The 23,893-nt window shown below is 39.0% G+C and overlaps 1 protein-coding gene across 13 annotated transcripts in view; it reads right to left on the reverse strand.

The window, feature by feature from the left end:
• Window positions 1-23,893, reverse strand: part of ANKRD44 (ankyrin repeat domain 44) — a 206,770-nt gene that overhangs the window by 142,130 nt on the left and 40,747 nt on the right. The gene's annotated exons all lie outside the window — the stretch shown is intronic.

Below are 23,893 nucleotides of genomic sequence, written 5' to 3' on the forward strand. Positions count from 1 at the left end.
ATAAATTTGTTATTGGTTTGAAAACTGAGAATCTAGGGGGCAATTAGAAAAACGTTCACACTCAAGTTTAGTGTTATATATTCAGTTCTAAAGACCGATTAAAAAAGGCTAAGGTTGTCACTGAATAAATAGTTGTTAATAAGACCACTGAGGAAAAAATTAGCTAAATTGTGGTAAAAAATAAAAACCAAGATAAAAAACAGTTCTTTGTATCAGACCTTTTGGCTATGATCAAGGGTTCAACCTGCTCCCATCAGAGGAAATGGCAAAAGTGTAATACAAGTCTAATACCCTGAAATCAATGGGAGTTTTGCCATTGACATAAATGGAAAAAAACAGTTGACTTCAGTGGGGCCAGGATTTTGTCCTATACGTTTTCTAATGGATGAATATATTGTGTCCAAGTGATGAAATCGGACCCACAGCTCATCTGTGTGTATTATGAGAAGCATAATGATCTAGTTTATTAAGCACAAAACTGGGAGTCATGAGACCAGGGTTCCAGTGACTTGTTCTGCATTGTGGACAATTCACAACTTCTTCGTGTCCCACACTGCACTTGTCTCACAAGGGTCTTGTGAGGAGTAAAGGTTTATATAGCACTTACATATGTGCTAAGTATTATAACTAAACGTATTGTTATCCAGTTTTCATTTCCTGCTTTTCTTCTCCCTCCCTGATTTATTTTTCTATATTTTCCATGTTAAAATTTTGCTTACCCAAAATAAAATGTATCAAGGATAACTACTTTAGTTTAATTTACATGTGGTTTTCACTGTAAAGACAAACAAGACTTATTCTGGAATCTGGCCCAGGACAGGAATATTTTACCTACTTACTTTACAGAGCACCTGTTACTGGCTGGCTATGAGGGTACAGCTAGACTTCAAGCTGGAGGTGTGTTTTCCAGCTCGGGCAGACATAGGTGCACAATATTTGGACAAGCTAGCTTGCTACAAACAGAAGTGTAGCCACAGCAACATGGGCAGCAGGAGCGGGTGACTACCCGAGTCAGTACATAAGATCTTGGGCAGGACTGTACTTGGGGCTGCTAGCCCCTCCTGCCACCTGTGCTCCCATGGCTACACTTCTATTTTTAGCATGCTAGCTGGATCAGATCTAGCCTGTGAATGCCTACCCCAGCTGGCAATTACACCTCCAGTTCAAAGTGTCAATGTACCATAATGATAAATACATTATCTCCCTTAGCTTTGTTTTGCAACCACAGGGTTTTCTGTAACTCTTTTTGTCTTGAACATCTTTTGTTGTAATCTTGGACAAGGCCATTTTCTCATCCAGTGCCAGTCCCTTCCTCCTCATAATGGCACTTTCAGTCTTGTATTACGGACTTGCACGTAATTTATATATGTGTAGCAGACTAGTGGCCCATCTAATCCTATTGTCAGTTCCACATGCTTCAGAGGAAGATAAGAAACCCTAGTAAACAATTATGAAATAACCGTCCGATCAGCAAAGTTTCTTCCCAAACCAGAGCAGTTAGTAACTGGCTTGTACCCTGAAGCACGAGATTTGAATTATTTTAATCCATTTTTATCCTACCAATGTAATTGTGAATGTAGTCACTAATGTCTAACATATAATTTATTTTTTAAGATTCTACTAAAGTGCCGGATATCACGTGGCAACAAGTTCTGCAAGTTAATGGGTGTGTGTAAAATAAAGTCTTTCCTTTATCAGTTTAAATTTGTGGCTTTTCTGTTATGTACTCTTGTTTTTATGTTATGAAAAAGGTAAACAGGAGGAGACCCTGATTTACATTTATTGTTCATTATTTTCTATCTTACCATGGCTGTCTACATCTCCTTTTATTCATGTCCCCTCCAAACTAAACAACACACTTTTTTCAACCTCAAGCTTCCATATCCTTAATTATTTTCATCACTCATTTCTAGACCCTTTCTGCTTCAATCTCTTTTGAAATAGGGGACCAGAACTGAGCACAGTATTTCAGGGAAAGGCCATTCATTTATAGAATAGAAAGAGTGCACCTTATGTATTTTATTATAAACATTTATATACATGGTTTTTTGGGAGTCATAACCATGCAACCAACATACCCATTGTTCATCTGCAGTGTGTCATCATTTAGTATTAGTCATCATCCAAATTGTAGCTTTTTAGTATTAAAAAAATTAATTTTACTATTCAGAAATCTTTTACCATTTAATTTGTAAAGTCAAGTAAATCTCCTGAAGCTTATACAATGCACAATGGAGTTTTAAGAAAGTTTCCATTTCAGGATACTCTGGAAGAATTTTTTTTTATCTATTTCTACTTTTTGTGTTGTATGAAATCCTATCAGTTATCTCAAAACTTGATGAGATGAGTCTGTTTATCATTCTCCTTATTTGGAAGGCTTCAAGTGATGAATAAATGTCTTGCCAAGATTTTCTAAAACACGCATCACCTCTACATTTAATAGTGTTTATAGATTGAGATGGGTCACTTAAAAAAGCAAAGACTAAAATCACCTCCAGATTTATACTACTGAGATGCATATTTAATGTTTTTATAACAGAACAGATCCAAAATTATAAAGATTTGAGTTGCCAGTTCTTCGCATGGTATTTTGTTTCACCCTAATTCACAAGGGTTTTTTGTTTTTTTTTTTTTTGCTTATATTGGGCCAAATCCTCCCCTTTTTACAATGGTTCAACCCCATTACACTTAACACTGGTGTAACTGAGGGGAGAGGGTAGCTCATCATCTTCAACATGTTGGACTGTACAGTGACTACTTTGAAAAGCCACAAGAGAAATAACAATGTAACTTTCCATTCACAGATTAACTCTATAAAATGGAAATGTACACTTTTGCCAGGAACGTTAAATATCTTTCAAGGACTGAGATCCAACGAATACCAGGTTTAAGATCTTTGCTCTATAACAGTGTTCTGTTTTTGATTGTTAAAAAAAAAGAACCAATAAAACCTTCAATTTCTTGTAAAAATTCCTTCAAACATCATGAGGACTCAAACCCTTAAGCACACAAGCATGTCTTCTATCCAGATCAGAGTAGTCTGCAGTTCATCTGCTACAGGAACACCAACTACCCGTTCTGAATACAACCTGATTTTGAAGAAGTCATACTGAGTTTTGTGAACTTTAATTGTAATTTGTTAAAGGGTCTTGGAAGGGAAAACAAAAGCTCAGGGCTCATGAAATGTCATCAGGTTGCAACAGTGTCTTCAAATGCAATGATGATGTGCCCTGTTACATGAAAAGCGTACACCCAAATCTAGTAGAATCATTTGCAGTAGTTTCAGTTTAATCCAAAAAGGGCCAAATTCTTAATATGAAAGACAAAAAAGGACGCAATAGAATTTTAGAGAATCCTAAATATGCTAGATTTCACTAAGGATTCATCCAATAATATTTAGTAAATTGGAAGTGTGTATTTATATTTTCTCCTTCATATGGATGCTGATTACAGGCAGAGAAAAATCATGAGAAATGCATTTTCACAAATACATGGAGAAAAAGCTAGCCACATAAATTCCTTCCTGCAAAAAGACCTGGTTGACACAGGGGATGGGTAATGGGACACTGAGTCTTCCCCTTTTAAACCATCATTTAGTGTTAAAGATATGATTTAATCACACATATTTTTAGTAAAAGTCAGGGACAGGTCACGGGCAATAAACAAAAATTCACGGCCTGTGACCTATCCATGACTTATACTATAAATACCCCTGACTAAATCTTGGGGGAGGGAGGGCACTGCTGGGAGGGACACCCCAGGGGTCCGCTGCTGGTGGGGGGTACCTTGTGACCAGCATCTGCTCCGGCCACCCAGGGGCCACTGAGAAGCATCTGCTCCAGTCACCCAGGAGCCAGCTGCTTGGGCAGTCCTGGGCTCAGCCACACTGGGCGCTGCAGAAGTCACAGAAGTCATGGAAACTCATAGAATCCATAACTTCCATAACCTCCATGACAGACACAAACCCCTAGTTAGCATCCATCCTCTCTCAGTGATGGACAGAGTTGTCTAAGCTTATGTTCGGCAACCTATGATATGAGCTGGCTCAGCATCCATGTTAAAAAGAAAACAACGGGCAATAAGGACATGCTCTCTGAACTGAGTTGAGTCTGTTAGCAAGTCAGTATAGGAAGTACGTACTGCCACTGCTTTTGCCGTTTTTGTTCTGAGCCCAGTCATGCATGGCTAAGATAAATGGAAACTTTGTCCAAATAAATTGAATGGGACCAAGAACATTATGGATAGAAGACAGTCTCCAAGGTTGTAAGTCTGGCATCTTTCCCAAGCACCAAATTTCATTTTGAAGATATCGTATTATTATTATTAAACAGTATTGCAATGATATCAAGTGGTTAATTTCTTTAATCAGATTCAATTTCTAATATTAAAGAGCTACAGAAAAAGGAAAGCTGCTGAGAGAAGAGCAATACAATGAGATTAATAAAGCTTTTTATAGGAAACGTTTTTAGAATATTTTACTTACCTCTTCCAGCAACTGTGAATGATGCTTTGTACTTTATAAATATAGAGTATGATATAGTAATTGCCCTGAAGATCTTGAGGTCTAAGAAGCATTTTCATAGATTCATAGATGCCAAAGCCATTGTGATCATCTAGTCTGACCTGTACATCACAGGCCATAAAACTTCCCCAAAATAATTCCTAGAGCAGATATTTTAGTTAAACTTCCAATCTTGATTTAAAAATTGCCAAGGATGGAGAATGCACCACAACCCTTGATAAATTGTTCCATTGGTTAATTACTCTCACTGTTAAACATTTACACCTTATTTCCAGTCTGAATTTGTCTAACTTCAACTTTCAGCAATTGGATTGTGTTATACCTTTCTCTGCTTGCTTGAAGAGCTCATTACAGAATATTTGTTCCCCATGTAGGTACTTATAGGCTACAATCAAGTCACTCCTTAACTTTCTCTCTGTTAAGCTATCTAGATTGAGCTCCTTGAGTCGATCAATATACGGCATGTTTTCTAAACCTTTAGAAATTCTCATGGCTCTTCTATGAACCCTCTCAAATTTATCAACGCCCCTCTTGAATCTACCAACCCTACAAATAGATAAAAGTGTAACAATCCCACTACAGATCATCAACAAGGACAGAACTCAGTACCTTCAGCACCAACACAAATGCCCGTATCACTTAAGCTAATGTCGTAACTCCATTTGCTAATTGCAGTTAATAATTTCTTATACTCTAGGAAGACCAGCCACTCATTAGAGGAGGAGGAAATGCCACACATAGTCTTCACTACACTTTTTAAAAGTTCTGCCGGTATAGCTACTGGCAAAATCCTCTTAGCATAGACACTGCTTCTATAGTCAAAAAGTGCTTTTGCCAGTACAGCTTATACTGGTTCACTGACTGAAATAAACTATACCAGTAAAAGCACTTTTATGCAGGTATAGCTGCTTCTAAGCTAGGGCTGTTGACAGTATAGTTATGTTGCAAAATACAATTTAAAAAAAAAAGCACCAAACTAACACATTACCACCCCAACTGAGATTGCTATGCAGGCAAAAGTTTCTATGCTAGACCCGACTTTAGTCAGTGTGTTACACCCACTTTACATATGTGGAGATAAAAAATTGAAGAACCATGTGATATAGAAATTATCATGTACCTCGGAGTGCCTTATCTGCCCTCTGATCACTAATCCATCTCCCTGGGACTTATGATACCATTCCAAATAACTGACTCTATTCACTCATTCATTCATTCTAAAATTGACCTGTCAGAAAAACACCTCTTCTACTTCCTGGGAAATGTAAGAATTCCTCCCCCATTAAAATTATATTGCTCCAAAGCCCAGTATGGGCAAGACTCAGACCACAGCCATGAACAGCTCTTCTATACCTAAAATTTGCATGTCGTTGAAGTCTTATATTGGTACCTTTAGAGGACTAGACGTGAATGCTGAGTCCTACTAGCATAAATGGCAGAAAATCCACCGAAGATAATGAAGCTGAATCCACTGATGCCAACAATGAACTAAGAGTGGGCAGGTGAGGCAGCTACCAAGGTGCATGATAAATAAATGCATCATATGGCTCCGCAGTAGATCACATGGATATCTGTATTTCTCATACGTGGAGGAGTTATCCATGTGATAAATGTATCGCGGGGTTCTGTAATTTATCTAACCTGTGCCTTTCACTATCTCACCTGCCCTATGCCCACAAATCCATCTTCCTGGGCTTTATTATAGCATTCCAAACCTTTGAGCAGCTTCAAACAGCTGCCATTTGTTAAAACAATCAATCAGCCAGACAAATGCTCCCCTTCAAAAAACATTATTCCCACCACAGCCAAGATCAAGCAAACTTGTCTTGAACTAACAGAAATTTCTCTATACCTTAAAGGGCTGTGATTATAAGTACTCTATCTCACTGCATTTCAGATTTAGAAATGGGAGCTGTCCACCATCAGAAGCAGATGTCCTGTTCGCTACAAACATGTAGAAATGCTTCAGGGCCAAATTTAACACTGGCACAAATAGGTGAAAATCCACTCAAGTCAATAGAGTTGCACTCACTTATGCCATCAATGAACTTGAGCCATACTTCTATGGTCTTGGGAAAAAAACATTACAAGAATCAAAAAACTGAACAAACACAAGAGATCTGGCAAATTAAATGCAAAATGTTACAAACTGGGCAATGCAGATATATGTTTAACAGTGTAAGATTAGCACCATGTTCCTGCATGGCAATCACTTTATTTCAAGCAGTCTCCACAGACTATTTGGAGGGAGGGGAAAGTAATTAAGACTTTACAAATTTTATGTAAAAAACAACAACCATCAGTTGTAAGGCTAAGTCACTCCATGGCAACTTGAACTCCTATTGCAGGAGTGAACCAAACCACGACTTGTACAGTAACTGCTTCAGGGTTGCTCTGGTGAGAGAGGTAACACACTGACAGGTGGTATGACCCAACCATAAATCCTGAACATGAACTCACAAAGCCAGAATGGGGAGCTGGCACATGGCCAGTGCTCTCTTAAACTACGCATTATTATAACGCATTGTTGGCAAAGCTCCTGAAGTCATAGAAAGAGAGGAGGAAAATTAACTCAGGCTTAACAAACACTGTAGGATAAACATAATTTCAGACATGCACTGTATGTCTTAATTTTTTTTCTAAAGACATAGTCAGCAATAATATCCAGCTCCTAAAACTATGCAGTCTCCCACATCCTCTCTTTACAGAAAGATGGAAGATGACTTTTTTTCCCTGTCGTAACATGTGATCATGGTACAGAAAGGCTAAGAACATTTTGGAGTGGTATAGAATATATAAACAATTTACTGAGGGCAGTTATCTATGGAATCCCATCCAACAGAGATATTTTACATCAGATAACATTTAAGTTAAGGTAAATGCATAACTATCCCAGTTCACACCTTAAACTTAGTCATAATATTGCTAGTGCATTGGAGATGTCTTTCTAGAAATGGATCCACACCAAAACCCCAGATCTGAACTTACGGAAATTTCAGATCTGTAACAGAACTTTGCAGCTGGCCCCCATATCTATGGTGGGTTGAACAAAACCCTGGATCTGAATTTTACAACTCAAGTACATGGCTACCTCTAAGCTACAAATCCTTGCAGAGAAACTAGTATTTTGTATTGCTTTTGCTTCCTGTTCCATTTCAGACTCTTTACAAGCAAACTCAAGAGTATTATGAATTCTTTGGGACAGAAAATTATTAAAAAAAGCAACTGAAGGGAAAAGTGCAGGTTTGTACAGAACACATTAGAGAATAAGTGATGGCCTGTTAGTATTCCTGAACCATATCACACAAATGACTAAAATACAGTGCAAGTCATGAGAATGTGTAAAGGGGACAACTCATTCTATGACCATGTTAACTATGTTACCTGCTCAAAAGAATGTTTTGGTCCAAAAACATGAAAACAAAACAAAGGTGAAATCCTGGCCCCACTGAGGTTAATGGGAGTTTTGCACTCACTTCACTAAAGGCAGGAGTTTGTCCAGGTTGTACGTACCCCTCTCAAACAATTAAATCTAGAAGCAATCGAGGAAGATGTGTATTATGCAGTAACCATTATGCCAACCCTGAGTTTCTCTCTAGCGTGATGATAGAGTTAACAAAAACACATTAAATAATGCAGATTAACACTCATTCAGTAATACAAAGCTGTATTGTGAGTGAGTCTTTGCTGGCAAGTATACTACAACAAGCAAAGCAAAATGGAAGCAAAGAAGAGTTAGTACTAAGTTTTTTGCTTTTAAAGCAAACAATGGGGGCAGGGAGCATTACCCATTCGCTTTTGCTCAGAATACACAGCAGATAGCACCACAGGAAGTACAAGGTTTGCCCATTTTCCCCTCAGTCCAGGTTTCTTTCTAATAATGTCTTAAACTAAGTTTAGCAGAACCACAAAGACTAGATTTTTGTTATTCAGCATGAAATGCACAATGTTCATTTTGTACCTTTAAGAGATATCATTCATGCACCAATCCAATGTGTGATCATCAACAAATGTTTGCTCTTCCATTACTAACCGTCAGTACCCAAGAACAATAGTTCTGTATACCTTTAAAATGACAACAGCTGGGGGGGTGGGAGGGAACAAACTTAAGTGCAATTGCTGGTAATGGCTAGTCTTATCATACCTACCCAAATAGCTATGACAACCATAATATATAAAATACAGAAACAGAGAGGAAAAAAAGAAAATACCAGGGGAAGGAAGAATGACCGTCGGCTCAGGAAGTTTGGGCTCCATTCTTGATTGCCAAACATGGGGCAAGTCATTGAATTTCTCTGTACGTCAGTTCCTCAGGGGTACTATGGAAATAACAGTCTCTGTGTCCGGGGTGTGCTGTCAGGTGAAATTCATAAATATGTGGGAGGCACTCAAGTACTACACCGATAGCAGTCGTGTCAGGAGAGAGCTGTATTAGAAAGAGTCTGTTTGTAAAATCAAATCTCCACTGTCGGTGGGTTTGGGTTTTTGTTTTTAAACCAGCAGTGGGAATTGGAGTTAGAAAAAGAAGGAAACTTATGTCCATTTCTGGCATTAAAGCATAAGTGTGTTGTTGTGAGTTTCTGTTCTGTACTAGCCTGCCAGGTTCTTATTTTACAGCGGCCAGTTGTGTGCTAGATGCTTCTTGTGTATAAAAGAAAAACAACATGCACCCGTACTCCACAGAGTTTACAGTCCAAATAACCCAGGATTTATTTTCAGCTGATGATGGCTGGGACACATACAGAGGTTGATATGCCTGCTATAGCTTTGGCTACCAGAGATAGGTCTCTCAGCTCAGGCAGAAGAGGTGAAAGCTTTAAGATCCAGAGGTCCCAGGTTTAATCCCCACTGCTGAAGGCTGACTCAGGGGGTGTGGGGTTACAGCTTCACCGATCATCTGATCCCTCTCCCCACAAAGGGAATGCGCGAGGGTCATACAGAACAGCACCAAAGCCTTGTGGGCCACATTCCTCCCTCCTTTCCTCTGGGAGGAGGTTCTACCCAGAAACAAGCTGACACACTCAGGCTGGAGATGGGGAGCAAGAATTGTCCCACAGAGACTCATATTTCTCCAGAGAATTTGCTATTTTCACAATGTTTGTTCTTCACTCACAATGAGCGTACAAATGGTTTTGCTCCCTGGAAAAAGAAATCTTGTCATTCGTTTTATATAATTCACAGGGTTTCAAAAATAGGCTGTCACTGACAACCTTCGTGGATAGGACTACGCTGCTGCCATCATCGAGTTCCAAAGCAGCAGCTCCGCTTGCTAAAGCAAGGACTGCAGGATTGGGGACTGAATGTAGCCAATAACCATTAAAACTCTGGAAGATTTCTGCTAGCAGAATGATGTAGTAAGATGCACAGCATTTGCTAACTCAACGCCCTAAAATGGTTCCTCTTCCTTTCCCCCGTCTTGTTAGCTGTTGACTGTGAAGTTGGCATGAGAACTTAATTGCTTAGTCTTTTCATGTCAGCCTTTCCAGGCTTCTGTTTTGACTGGTTTTCAATGCCTTTTATTACAGAAATGTGGAGGCCAGCAGAAGAAGTATAGTTTTCTTCATATCTAAACAAAAAACAAAATAAAAATATATTCCAGGACCCAGCAAATCCAGCTACATTCCAGCAGCAACCGAGGACAAAAGAGGACGATAGAGTGTCATATTGTAGTTCAGCTTGGATTAAGTTGATTAGTTTCTCAGAAGAATGGTTTACCAAGGAATATTTGAGACAGGCGTGTACATGATTCTCCCACAGTGAAACCAAAAGAAACCCACACACAGACACAATTCAAAGGACAAAACGCATACACATCAGCAGTGCAGGGGAGATCAGCTGCCATAGACTTCTGCTTCTGCCCCTGGCTCCTGCTCTAAGTGATACTGTGCTGCTAGAAGTGGAAAGAACTCACATGTAAATACATCTTGTGAGGCAGCGTTAAGGTTATTAGAATGTGTAATGTGAATAGGTACATGACATACTAAGTTACTTAAGGAATCATATAACCTGTGAGGGTAAGTGAATATTTTTCTTAACTCATCATCTCCATACTTTTTACAGCTAAGGGTTATGGTAACGTTGTTCTTATAAATTTTGTATATGGTTTGTTTACTGGAGCAATTTTTGTGCCTATATTTTTCTAAAAGGAAAAAATCCCTCACCTTAAGCCCCACGTTGTCAATTGCAGCATCAAAATCTCCAGCATTATTATACAGGCCATTAAAAGCTCAGCTTGACAGTATCCTTCCAGGAAAGTGAGAGCAGAGCATACAAACATGTGGAGCAGCTGGATAGGGGCTGGTGGTTTGCACTCCACTAGCTTGATCCTATCTTATATTGCTGGCATTTCATCTATCTTCCTGCAATAAGCCAAAGTTTCAGTCAAGTCCTTTATGATTTGTGGGGAGGGAGGCAGGGGGCAGGTGACAGACCACAATAGTAACCTATAGTGAAAAAGCACAAAGAGCAGTATGTCAGTGAGTCAGGTAAGAATTCAAGCAGTGAATCTCCAGAGGATTAAAGCTGTAAGGATCTCTAAAAGTTAAACTGGTCAGTAAGTTTCAACTGTACAAAGAAAAAGTTCAGGGTCCGCTTTCAAAGTCAGCTTCATGAGCTGCCCTATCATTTCACCAGGCCTAAAGGCAGCATCTCTTTTCGTGGAGGAAAGAGTAAATTCATTTTTTAAATGTTTAACCACTTCTTCTCATTTGATGGCAGGGAGCCACTTTTTACATCACTCAATCTCAGAGGTCAACACATTGCTACATAAGCTACAGCACAGAACTTACATTTTTTTCTAAAATCCTTAATGTTTTTCCCTGTCAGTGGAACTTGTCAGATAACTACACATACAACAAGACAGGAAGAAACCACCATGCCTTAGTTGTAATCATCTGTGTTTACATACTGAGCTTAGAATATTTGCTACGTCAAAGGATCTTGGGGAAGAAGGTGAGAGGAACAGTCATCAGAAAGAGAGGGAATTTCTACTAGTAACCTATGAGACATTCACTTCCACAAAAAGTCCAATAAAGAAAAATTATGCTTCACAGAAGAGATGGGGGAAGATAACGGTGTGCTCTGTGTGCCAATTGATGGGTGTTCATTATTAAAGTTAGTTGTAACATTCATAGAATTATTTTATGGACACCCGAATCAAAGCTGAAATCTGAATATTCCACAAGAACATTCAACTTCTGAACAAAACTTGGCAGCTGGCCTTCTTCTCCCTATGCTGGGATGGAACAAAAGACTTTGGAGAAACTGAGATACAAACTTTGTTGCTTGGACCTGCCTCTAGCCACCATTGCTACACGTCAGGACTATTACACTAACCACCAGTGCATAATTAGAAAAATGAACTAGGAAAGAGATTAAGGAGTTTCCCATAGGAAATTTACTTAGGAAAATTCCCTGTAAAAAAAATCTCCCAGCTCCTCAAAGGCCTAGAATAAATAGGTGACTTGACTCAAAAGCAAGGAGAGCATGAAATACATGAGAATAGGAGAGACTGCTCCATTCAGGAAGGAGACTATTAAAAAAAATAGTTGTGATTTTTGGACAGTGTCCGCTATTCATCACTGAACCTTTGTTGTTGGGGTTTTTTTTGTTGTGTGTGTTGAGTGAGTGAAAGAAAGAAAGCTGATGCTGTATTACCAAATATAATGAAGTAGGTTTTAACAGAGTTTAAAGAGTCAGGATTTTGGGGACTCTCACAATGTTCTGAGAGTACAGTTTTCGTGACAAATAATTTGGCCCATTCTCCAGGCTCACAGTGCCAATTTTATAAGAAATTGAACTCTGCTACATCACATTCTCTCATCTCTTTACTCTGCCTCTCTCATCTGAAATGCAAATAAACGAGTTTGCTCCTCGGCCTCTCTTGCTGCTTGTATGTGAGAGGAACAATAGAGTTGCTGTTAAGTTTTAATATTTTCTTAGTAAAGCCATGAATATTCCAGTCCCTCTGTGCACACACATAACATAGATAGTAAGTGGGCACTATGAAAGAAATGCGTATGAGATATCTCAGCAGAGTTGGCAGAACATGATAGCAAGCAAATATGTGCTCATCCCCATACCAAAAGGGCAACAAATTAAGTACAGTTTTACTTAGTATACGTGGCAAGAAACATGGATATTTTCCCCCAACAAAAACATTAGGTACATTGATAAACAGCAAGCAATGGCAACTGGCCAAAAAATGCATCATAAATAGTATCAGTAGCTATTTTTTCACTACAAAGGCAAATTAGCGATTTTTATTTTTTGATATTTTACACACACACACACACACACACACACACACACACGTACGTGTGTAGAAGTTCTTCAATACATTCCCCTTTGAGATCAAAAAGAGGAAAAGACAAAGCAGTCTTTGATACTATCACAGCCTGAACAGAAATGATATTTAACAGAATAAAGGTTGGCTGGAGACTAATTTTTTAAAGCAAATCTCAAAGCTATGAAGTGATACTTTTTCCATGAACTGTTGTTCACATAAAAGATCCCTGTGTTTCACATTTTTAAGAGAAAATCTGAACTAAAAATACCATTATAGATCTGAAAACTTTGTTAAATGCTTAAATTTCTGAGTTAAATGGAGTATTCATCACTTCCGTAATTCAAAGTAAAAGGAACAAAATTTTATAATTTATAGAATAGCTTTTTAGCAGCTTTTCAAAGTAAAAAGGAATATCTGCAGACAAAACGTGCATGTACATTTAAAAAAATCCATACCTTCAGAGAGCTTTACATTCCCCATAATTCACTTAAAAATATACCATGTCAGCAATGTTTGTTTGTGTTGTAACTTGATCAAGTCTTAAAAAAAAAAATGTAATAATCCAGTTTCTTTCATAATTAAACTGTACTCAAGGCATAAATATGTTCATTAAAAGTGTTCCATGGAAAGTTTCTACTCAATGCGATATTTTATGATCAGCTTCTGTTATGAATATTGTCCTAAATTCTGCAAATGTCTAAATAACATCTGATTATACAGTATGTAGATGATCGCTTATCAGTGAAATTAAGACACAATGCTGAGCCTGAAGAGCTGAATTCCTAGATTGTTATCCATTATATGATGGGGCCTAAAATAATTCCCCATTTCTCTAAGATTTTATTGCAATAAAAGACAATACTCGATTTCACTGCAAGTAACAGAGTTTGATCTAATGTGATAATTACTTTGAATCATAGGTTAAGAATGTACTACTGGGCTGATTTCTGTTTTTTCCATTCTCACTATGGGATACCAGAGGCCGAGGAAGATATGTACATTTTCCAGAATGGTACACTGCCTCCATCATGTATAAAAATGCTGTAGCAACTCCAAGAAAATCATCATCTAACATTTATATTATCATGGCATCTAAGGAGACAACTAGGTTGGGACCCATAGTACTAGGCTCTGTATAAACATCTGTCTCAAATTGCTTATGATCTAATGATGGCTGTTACATTTTCACTTTCCTCAACCAATGCTCAAAAATGAATAAGAACAAAACCAACAAAAGCCAGAAAGCTCACCCGCCTGCTCTGGAAGCCAGGATGTCAGCAGTACAGGCACAACTGCAGCCTACAGGACAGTTTTGTTATTTTCTTACTTATTTTAATCAATGGCCCTTGTATCACAATGGCTCCTTCCACCATAGTGCCAGGAGTTAATCACATTCACCAACAAGATAACTCTAGCCCCTTTACACCTGTCTTCCCCAGCCAAGAGAAGATGCCTGATCGTTGTGATCTCACTGCCTTCCACGTTCACTCTGTTCAAGACCTTCAAACATATTCAGTTAGATCTCTCCCCTGGGGTGCTGGCATTGTGCTGCTAACCTAAAAACACTTGCCTACTAAACCAGAGATAGAATTATTTATAAAATGAATTATGTATCTAATCTATGCCAGTAAAACCTGTTGTCATTATAGACCAGGAATACAGTTTTGATAATAGCGTTTTTCCATTGGTCTTTGCTCAGACCGTGGCCGGCCTTGCACAGGATGGAGACAGGGCAAACATAGCCTTTCCTCCCTTACTTTGTGTGCTTGTGCAAGTACTAGCCCAACCGTCATGGGAAGTGGTGGCAATGCTCTAGGCACTAACCACCTAATGAGGCTGGACAGAATGGGGGCCACAGCCCCACCTAGAACAGAGCGGGCCTTGTACGGGGCGGGGAGGGGAAAGACACCTTTCAAAAAATGATGTAGTCGCCACTGTAATGTCAACTCCCCTAGAGCCCGAGGGGAAATTCTCCCTGAGTGAGCCAGAATTCTCCCATTGGCTCCCACTGCAGTCCCTCCTCACCATCTCCACGATGGTGGCTGAAAGCGCTGTTAGCATGACTGGCCCTGATAAGTTCTAAATTTATACCAGAGATTTTAATTATTGTTCATTATTGTATTGTAGGTGTCGATGCAGCACACCCAGTGCCTTGAAGGGGTGAGCTTTTTATACATAAATATAAACACACAGAGAGTTGCCCAACCCATCTCGGGAGAAGCTAAGGACCAGAAAAGCTGCATTTCATTCTTCTCCTGCATTAGCAGAACTGTATAGGGGAGACTGCACAACACTTACTTGCATTATGACTGAGTCTAGCCAATGCCCTCAATCTGTCAGTTTCCTAGTCTTGTCAGCACACTTAGATGCACAGTTCTGTCTACTTGAATACTATTTCTGTAAGAAGAAAGGAAAGAGCGAGCCTGGCCGGGAGGGGAGGAGAGAAAACAGGATGGGGGGGTGCAGAAAGGGAAGAGTGCAGAAGCTCTTCAGTGCTGTGTTTTGGTGAATAGAATATGACAGCAATTATTCATGCGCTGCGTTGTGTACATTTGTTACAAACATGAGGAGGGATACTTATATCCATGCGCAATAATAGTTAATAAATCACTCGTGTTTTAAAATAAGCATTAAGCTTATGACACAGATACAGAACAGTCAAAAGACTCAGCAAAAAGGCCTTAACTTCCCAGAGCTCAAGAAAGGAAGTAAATGCATAAGTAGAGGGATTTTCAATCTTTACTATGAAATTCATGACTTCTGTTTTTTTCCATAACTTCCATGTTATTAAAAAAAATGAAGGGCCAAATGCTTTTGTCAGTTAAATAACATAGGCCCCGGGGAGAGTATAAAAACCCAATCTGGAGTCAAAGAATTTTATCGCTGATGTGGCAAGGTAGTATCTAAACTTATCAGACAACTCGCCTCATAAATTAACAGAGAAGTCAACCCAAGTGTAATGCAGCAAACTACCTTCAAACATGACAGTATCAGGCAATTATTGCTAAAAAGCCTGAACCACAAAATTTAAAGCAGTGAGAATTTTTTTGGCTTGGGACAACGGCTTAGTCCTATCTGTCTTATGAGCCATGTGAAATTATCTGAGGCTACTGGCTGGAGTTTGGGCTCATCCTTGGTCATATTCAAAAAAGAAAACACTCCAGCCATGAAATAAATAAGGCTGTAAATGTACATTTTTAACACTCAGCATCAGCTGGGAACGTTCATGGCACAACCTTGCTCCTATTAAAGTAAATGACAAAGTACCCACTGACTTCAACCTGAGCAACACTGGGCTTCCAAACTAACTATCACAACAGAATTAATGACAGGCTCAGAGTCAGCATTAATGACATTCCATCCTTTTGCTCTGAAAGTCTTGCAGTTATCAGTAACTCTCAGTTATGCTGGTGGGTGAAATGAGCATAAGGAAGATCATAATCAGGCCCAAGGTACTCAGGTCTGAGTTCCAGACTGAGCTCCAAACAGGTAGACAACTGTGCCCATTCAGAGCCAGTTGCAGGATCGAAGCCTAACTTACTCAGAATTTACATTAGTGTAACTGAGCAAAATATGGTCCACAATCTTCTGTGGTGACTACCTCTTAACTTCTCTGCATAGCAAAGCACCTCCCAAATCTAACTGCCTCCAACTAATACTTACTATCAGATAATTATTTGTGGTTTTAGACACAGAGAATTACTTGACAAAGTTCAAACCTTAAAGTAATTATATAAAAAATTATGCCGAAGACATGCTCCCATGTAATTTCAGACTGCCTCTTCTCTTACTTAAAATCAGAGTTGCATAAATATTTTGGAAGGAATATAAAACCTTATGCTTTGGCCCTTAGACAAATCACCATCAGGGATCAGGACGAGACCTTCCTGTAATGAAGGAAATTATCCCATATCTCCTTACTGTAATATTTCTTGCATTTTCTTCTGAAATATTTGGTGCTGACCACTGCTGGAGACAGGATACCAGACTAGATAGACCTGATTCAATAAGGGCAATTTCGATGTTTTCACATTTCTGATTTTTGTCAAGTCCCTTATTCTGGAATTTTGTGCTATATGTCAGAGGCAAATGGCCTTGTTGGGAGAACCCGAGTGCAACAGGAGCTAAACGAGATGTATCGGGGACATCAAATGCAGATTTCTTATTTTAAGAGTTATTTCATGCATTTCATAACAGTTGCATATGTATAATAAACACAGGGATTGTCAAACAGAAATGTGATCAGGGTAGGTGAATTATAAGAAGAATCCCTGTGTTTATTACACATATGCAACTGTTATGAAATGCATGAAATAACTCTTAAAATAAGAAATCTGTGTTTGATGTCCCCGGTACATCAGTTTGAGCAGTAAGTAATTAAGATACATATCAGTAATGTACCATATGCTTCTGGTACTGATCACATGGAATTAGAAAAAACTTATCCTGTATTTGTGCGTTTCAATCATTCATAATAAACACAGTCAAATACACTTGCTTTTGCTACATATAAAACACCATGCTATTTTACAGTAAGTACCCAAAATAATAAATTTCCTCACCCCTCACCATAATATCTGCATGTTAGGATTTAAGGATAGTCACTTTCCATTTATGGCTATGGCTAGATAGAACAATTACAATACAGTTAAGGTCGCAACACTTTCATCTCACGTGGTGTATTAGAAGGGAAAAGACACATTCGAATTTTCCCACACCTTTGGATCTCTGCATCACAGCCACTGCCCTTCCAGAGCAGACCTGATTTGAGAGCCCATCAATATCCCTCTTATCAGCTGGGAGGGGTTGCTTTTGAGAGACATATAGCACTCCCTCCCTCCCCCCACCCCTTCAAGAGGGAGCGTGAGCCCACAGCCTCTGCTAGCTAAGGGATAAGAGACCTGTACCAGACAACGAACATATTCTTCAGGGCAGTGCAGAGCACTAGCCCTTCAAAGTTGCCTTTTTTGTTGTTTGGCTTTCTTAAATGTTGAAAACACTTTGTCAGTATTCCCAACACAAACATTTAGGACCAGGGTAATCACGAATGCTGATGCAAATTAGATCTCCCTCTACCAGCAAAATGTTTTGGGCCTCAGTTGAGTTACGACCATACCTCTCCTGCTCATAAGGGCAAAGGGATGCATCTTCAGATTCCAGATGGGGCACCAGAGGATTCCCATCAAGGGAGAATAGCGCTGAAACACAACCTCCCCCAGGCCGCCTTCTTTGGAAATCCTACGTCAGATTTTACACGTTTTAATAAGGAAGAGCATTAAGGAGCTTAAATACGTCAGTGCAAACTGAATGAATTTGGCTTTTACTCTTTAAATCCAAGGCTGTTGATAAGGGTCCCAGCCTTAGCTCAGTCGAGTTGCAGAAGATATAATCCAAAGAGCAGAAAAAAATAAACTATTAAAAATCACAAACGTGTCGAGCTTTGATATTAGCTTTGCAGTTGTTAACCCTAAAAGCTATAAATAAAATCTTGTTTATACATATAAAAAGGTAAGCAGCTGGTATGGCTCGTATGGTGCGTTTTGTCTTTAACATCTTTAATAATAATTTCAGTGTGGACCACTCAAAAGAAAACAACAAAAATCTAAAACCTTTGGTTTGGCCAGATGCGCTGTTTGTAGGGCACTTGACCCTGGGACTTCCTGAGCTTCCAGTTATACTGGGACTCTAGAAATAGCCAGGATTAGTACAGACCAAACTGTACTGACATGCGGTAGTTAGGTTACAAATAACTTCCTCCATTGAGACATTTTCCTCTGTAATTACAGCAGAGCAGAATATAGCCAACAGAGACTATGCTGCCTAACCACGTGCTTGTTTACTTTGCTGGATCCACTATTTCAATTTTGTTCAAAATTTTTCTTCTAGTTACACAAAATTGCTACCATCCGTCTCTGTTTCTCCCAGGAACCCCTAGAAACTTCTTTGCAGTTGCTCAGACCTGGCCCCAGCCACAGAGGCAAAGAAAGTTCACAGGAAGCCCCAGATTAAGCAAAATGAGGCGCTCTCTCTGGTGTTTATGGTTTATTTACAGGCTTCTCGTACACCCATAAGAACAAAAACTAGCCGAGTCTCCAGTCACATTGAAGTAGTTTAGCCATCAGTAAACAAGACTATATATAATATAAAAACTTACATAATCAGGGCAGCTTTTATATCTCCAGAGGGTCCTACCCTAACTTTAGGTCAGCAAACCTCTGCTTTTCCCTCCCACGAAAATAACTCAAGCCCTTTTGAAGTCATGGAATCTAAGTCGGCTCAGCTGCACTGCACGACCTCAGCTCAAGGAAGTACCTCGGGGTAAACTCAGAAACACAAGAACACCTGCACATAGACCCACTGAAAAACTGGAGCTCCACATGGGAGCACAGATCAGCCTACGCAGAGCGTGCTGCAGGATTATTGTCCGCAGGAAAATGTGGCTTCTGATTTTGAAATTGACGTAAATAAAAAACAGTAGTTACAACCCAAGAAAAGTTTGCCTTTCGAAAAGCTACAGGAAGTTTCTAAATTTTATCTCAGTTCCTCTTGGAAATGCTCAGTCAGACTTCAGTATAAATATAAAAATTGAGTATCATCATTATTCAATGAACCCAAATAAGGATGGACAAAAGGACCTCAGCTATATCTTCCTCTCTTTGGCAGAATTCACGCAATAAAAATGGTAAACCACTGCCAAATTTTATAGCCATACCAGATTCTTTTGTATAGGAATAATTGAAGTAAGAGCGAGCAGCATTTTAGCAAATTTATCTGCAGCACTGAAAAAGCAGCTTTTATTGCATAAGCTATGTTAGAACATACCAAACAGTGGACTGACCTCCCAGGCCTGAAATTATCTAAACCAACCACATCAACTACAAACTCAGAACTGGATCTCTTCCAGTCTTTCTTATGAAACTTCTGATTCTGTTCCCATGTTATTACAATTTCTGTTTTTATTTATCTATATAATTGGAGCTCTCCTCTTGTGTAGTAGCATAGTCTATTTTGTTCAAGCAAGTTCCCAAAATATAATTGGAACGCCAAGGGTGGATATAGCTAATTTGTTTGATTCTATTTCCTGTTTTTGATTATCTAAAATTCCTTTGAGAGAGGGGAAGGAGATCATTAATAAGCAATGGAGAAATAAAAATGTACCCACCAAATAGGATGTTTAATGCTTCAAATTTATTTCACCTGAGCATGTAGACCCAAACATCCTGCATTCCTTCCAGTGAATTCAATGGAAGTTCTCGGTGCACCAAAAAATATAGAATCAGAGCCCCTAATAACCCATGTTAAAAACCTCCATTCAGGGATCAGGATACCAAAGGCTACTTGTCCCTGTTTACTGAAAATTTATCATCATCTACTTTTAAAACCTCATATTTTAATTTTTTTCTGAATATTCTGGGGAACAAGGAGGGGAGAAACCTTGAGAAATTGTATTCTTTAGAAGAGAGAGAAAGTAATCTGAATATGCCCCCAAAACAGTCTTTAAAATAGCCTTTGATTAAAAATAAATTCAAGAGAAATTTATGTCAATAGAAAATAGTTGCACATATTTTTATTAAACAAAGTACTGCCATCTTAAGGCTTAACAAATAAGCCTTGGAAACCACGTTTATGTCAATTTGTTATTACTAATATCAAGATAGGAAACCATTTATAGCCAGTAATCTGAGATGACTCTCTTTCCAGCAACTATGAACTTAGCCAGTAAAACTCATACTGAGAAGATGTATATGATCCCACAATGCTGAGAACCATGAGGATGCTGAAAGAAAGTGAGGATGCTCACAAAAAAGCCCGATACTTAATGCTCAGAAATTCCTAATACTCCTCCTGAACTACTGCTGAGCTGCAAGGTCTGTGTCATGCTACTTCATTGCGGAATGGCTCTGTCTTAAAATAAAGGGTAAAAAAAAATCTCCAGGTGACGACACACGTTCCACTTCAGCCATGAGAATTAAAAGAAAAAAAAAAAAGTTCAGATTGTAGATCACTCACTTCTATCCATTACATTTCAGGTCCCACAAACTGCCCTTAGATCACAGGTTAGGCGGTTGGCTCAATCTATTATTCATACCTTTCATTATTAATGAACCACTGCAAGACAAAGCAGTACAACAGCAGGTCAAAATATGTTTGTCAGATGCTAACTATGAAATATGGGAAGTGTCTGACAATGAGACTGCCGAGGGGGTGCACAGTGCAACAACACAATATTACTATACTGCTTTTTCTTCAGTGGGGGGAAAGCTTCTAACTGCTACACACGTAATTTGCCATTGTAAAGAGAATCTGGCAAGCTGCTTTTTGAAAAAGCATAGAAGACATTCCTGAGACAAGAAGCAGCTCATTTCTACCCCTGTATTCCGCAAGAACCATTTTGGTGATACAATATATTCGTGAAAGATTTTTTGTGATATTTGTATAGTTCTGTGACACTGTTTTAGGTTATGGCCAGCAAGTTCTGCCACATAATTGAGTTGTCTGACAGACTGATGGATTATCCAACTAACTGTAAGTAGTGATATATCTTTGTACGCCTTGCCACTCTGTTACAACACTGTATAGGAACACATTGCCCTCCTGATGACGTAAATTCTCTTGAAGTATTGTGGCAAGTGCCATTTGTTAACTCCACCAAGATTAAGGGAAGTAGGCATTACCCTCTACTCGGGAAGATTTAGAGCAGACACATGAAAGTTATACTGGAAACCATAGGAACAGCAAGGCTTGGGGAGAATCATTAGGCTTAGGTTAAGCTAGTATGTCCTATTATTATCATCTGAGTTACCAATAAAATCTATCCCCAGAAAGGAGGCAAGTTTCACTTTATACACAGAACGTAGACTTCATCTGAAGAAGGGTGGGAACATTACCTGCTCACAGTCTTGTTTTTCTTAGAAGATTTCAAAACACTTCTGTTTTTCCTTCTCTGCACTGTTGTTCAAGGCCTGGTATTAGACTGACAGTATTTTGAAACATGAGTGTTTTAAGTGTGTCACTACAAAGATCATTTGGAAGATAGCTTCAGAAGGTAACTGAACCCGTCAACTGCATTACATAAAACATTTTACATTTCTATAATACAAACCTTGATCTCCTTGGCTAAAACTAACTCTAAACTAGAATTATATTTGTAGACGTGCACACAGATGCACACACAGCTCAAAGCTCTACTCTTTATTCTTTCCTCTAAAGATAATGTTACTTTGCATGAGGTGTCAGTTGTTTACATATGTCTCACATTTTAATCCTATGGGAATCCTATTAATATTACAGCCATTACTGAATCAAATACTCAATGCTTTGCAAAAGCTTAATATACACAAACTTACCTAAATCTCACTTATGTTCTCTACATGCAAGCGTGCCGAATCATTACATTTGTCAGTCTCAGAAACCTATGTGAGCTGACTAGTAAAAGTACAGCTGGAGTAAGAAGGCTAAATATATCTTTTATGATTATGTAATTCAGACACTCAATTTCTGCTTCTATAGTGAGGAAAAGAGTTGACATGAATTTTCTCTGCTGCTCTTGTTAAGCCAGACAATTGCCTTGATTTCTTCTCTTTTTCCAACACAGCTATCAACATTATAGGCAAAACTCTCACAAACCCCACATATCACATCAGAGATGAACAAATAAGTGATCATCTCTCTTCAAAATCTGTTTATTTTCTTTTAAGGACAATTTATTTGGGCTTTTATTAAATTTGCATTTCAGGCAGGCCCACGAGTTTAAAAGACAGAAAAAGAAACTATTGCGCTGCTCCTTCTAAAATGAACGGCGAGTTTGCTGCAGAGAGTTTGCTGTAGTTCCACAAGTGCTAAACTGTAGAGATGGCCCCAAAACACCACAGGACCCAGACACCAGGTATTTGGTCACTTTGGGATCTTCAGAAGCGACCTCTGGATCTTGATTTTGCAAGTCTGGGCCATCTCTACTATAGCATCGTGTTTATTTATCCAGTAGCTCTTCTCCCACACATACTGACCCAACTGCTTTTGTGTAGGAATTTTTCATGCAAGAGTATTTCCGGACTGGGCCTTAGATCTCATGGGCATATTTACAATACAATATTGTCATACCTGTTACTGCCATTGAAAGTGAAGCAGACACATGCAGTTATGATTTTCAAAAGAAGATCATATCCAAGATCTCAGAGAACCTAGCTTTTTATTTTTGTTGTTGTTCCCTGCTCTCCGTCTTTTTAAAATAAACCAACACTACAGTAGTGGAATTACATCAGTTCATGTACACAAGAATCTGGCAATTCTGCTATCTCAATCCAGTTATCCAGATCACCAGCACCCCCAAAGTATTTTAGCACAAGCACACTGATCTTTATTAAAATTTTGCAAACGCTAAAAGGGACCTAGATCAAGCTTTTCAGATGTGACCAGTGACTTTAGGGCATCTAACTTAAGACACGTGAAAGGGGTAAGATTTTTAGAGCACCCAGTTTCTGACAATGAGACCCCTTAGAGGAGCCTCAAGTTTCCCTTCCCTTTCAATAAATCACTGGTTACTTTTGAAAATCTTGGCCCAAAACATATTCTCCAAATTATGACCACTAAAATGCCCCAGAAAAATGTTATGACTGAAGCAGGGCCCATCTTGTAAAACACCCATTCTGTGTTTATTAGAGTAGGGATCTAATGGGCAACCTCTTCACAAAAGCAGGCTCACAGGAGAAGCCCAACAGCTCCGTACCAGTGCTGCGTACTGACATACAAGTGGGAGAATGTGCTCAGCCTGGTTCAGGGCATAGGTGAGGGAAGAAGAGAAGCCCAGCAAGTCAATTAGGCAGCCAAGATGCTCCCAATGGAGATCTTGATGGTCCCCGGCCTAGAGGAATACCAGCTACCAAAACAGGGTAAGAAGCACAAAGTGGATGGGGAGTCCTTGAAACTTCATCAGTGAAAGTGTGTAAATCATTCTCCAGCAAGCAAAAGCACAAGGTCAGATCCAATGATTACAGCAACCAGCACTAACTTCCTTGCTATCAGAAGGTCTCCAGTTTAGTCATAGGAGCGACTGACTGAAAGCAACACACGAAGAACTCTAAGCT

The sequence above is a fragment of the Dermochelys coriacea genome, chromosome 11 (assembly GCF_009764565.3).
Source record: "Dermochelys coriacea isolate rDerCor1 chromosome 11, rDerCor1.pri.v4, whole genome shotgun sequence".
Classification (NCBI taxonomy): domain Eukaryota; kingdom Metazoa; phylum Chordata; order Testudines; family Dermochelyidae; genus Dermochelys; species Dermochelys coriacea.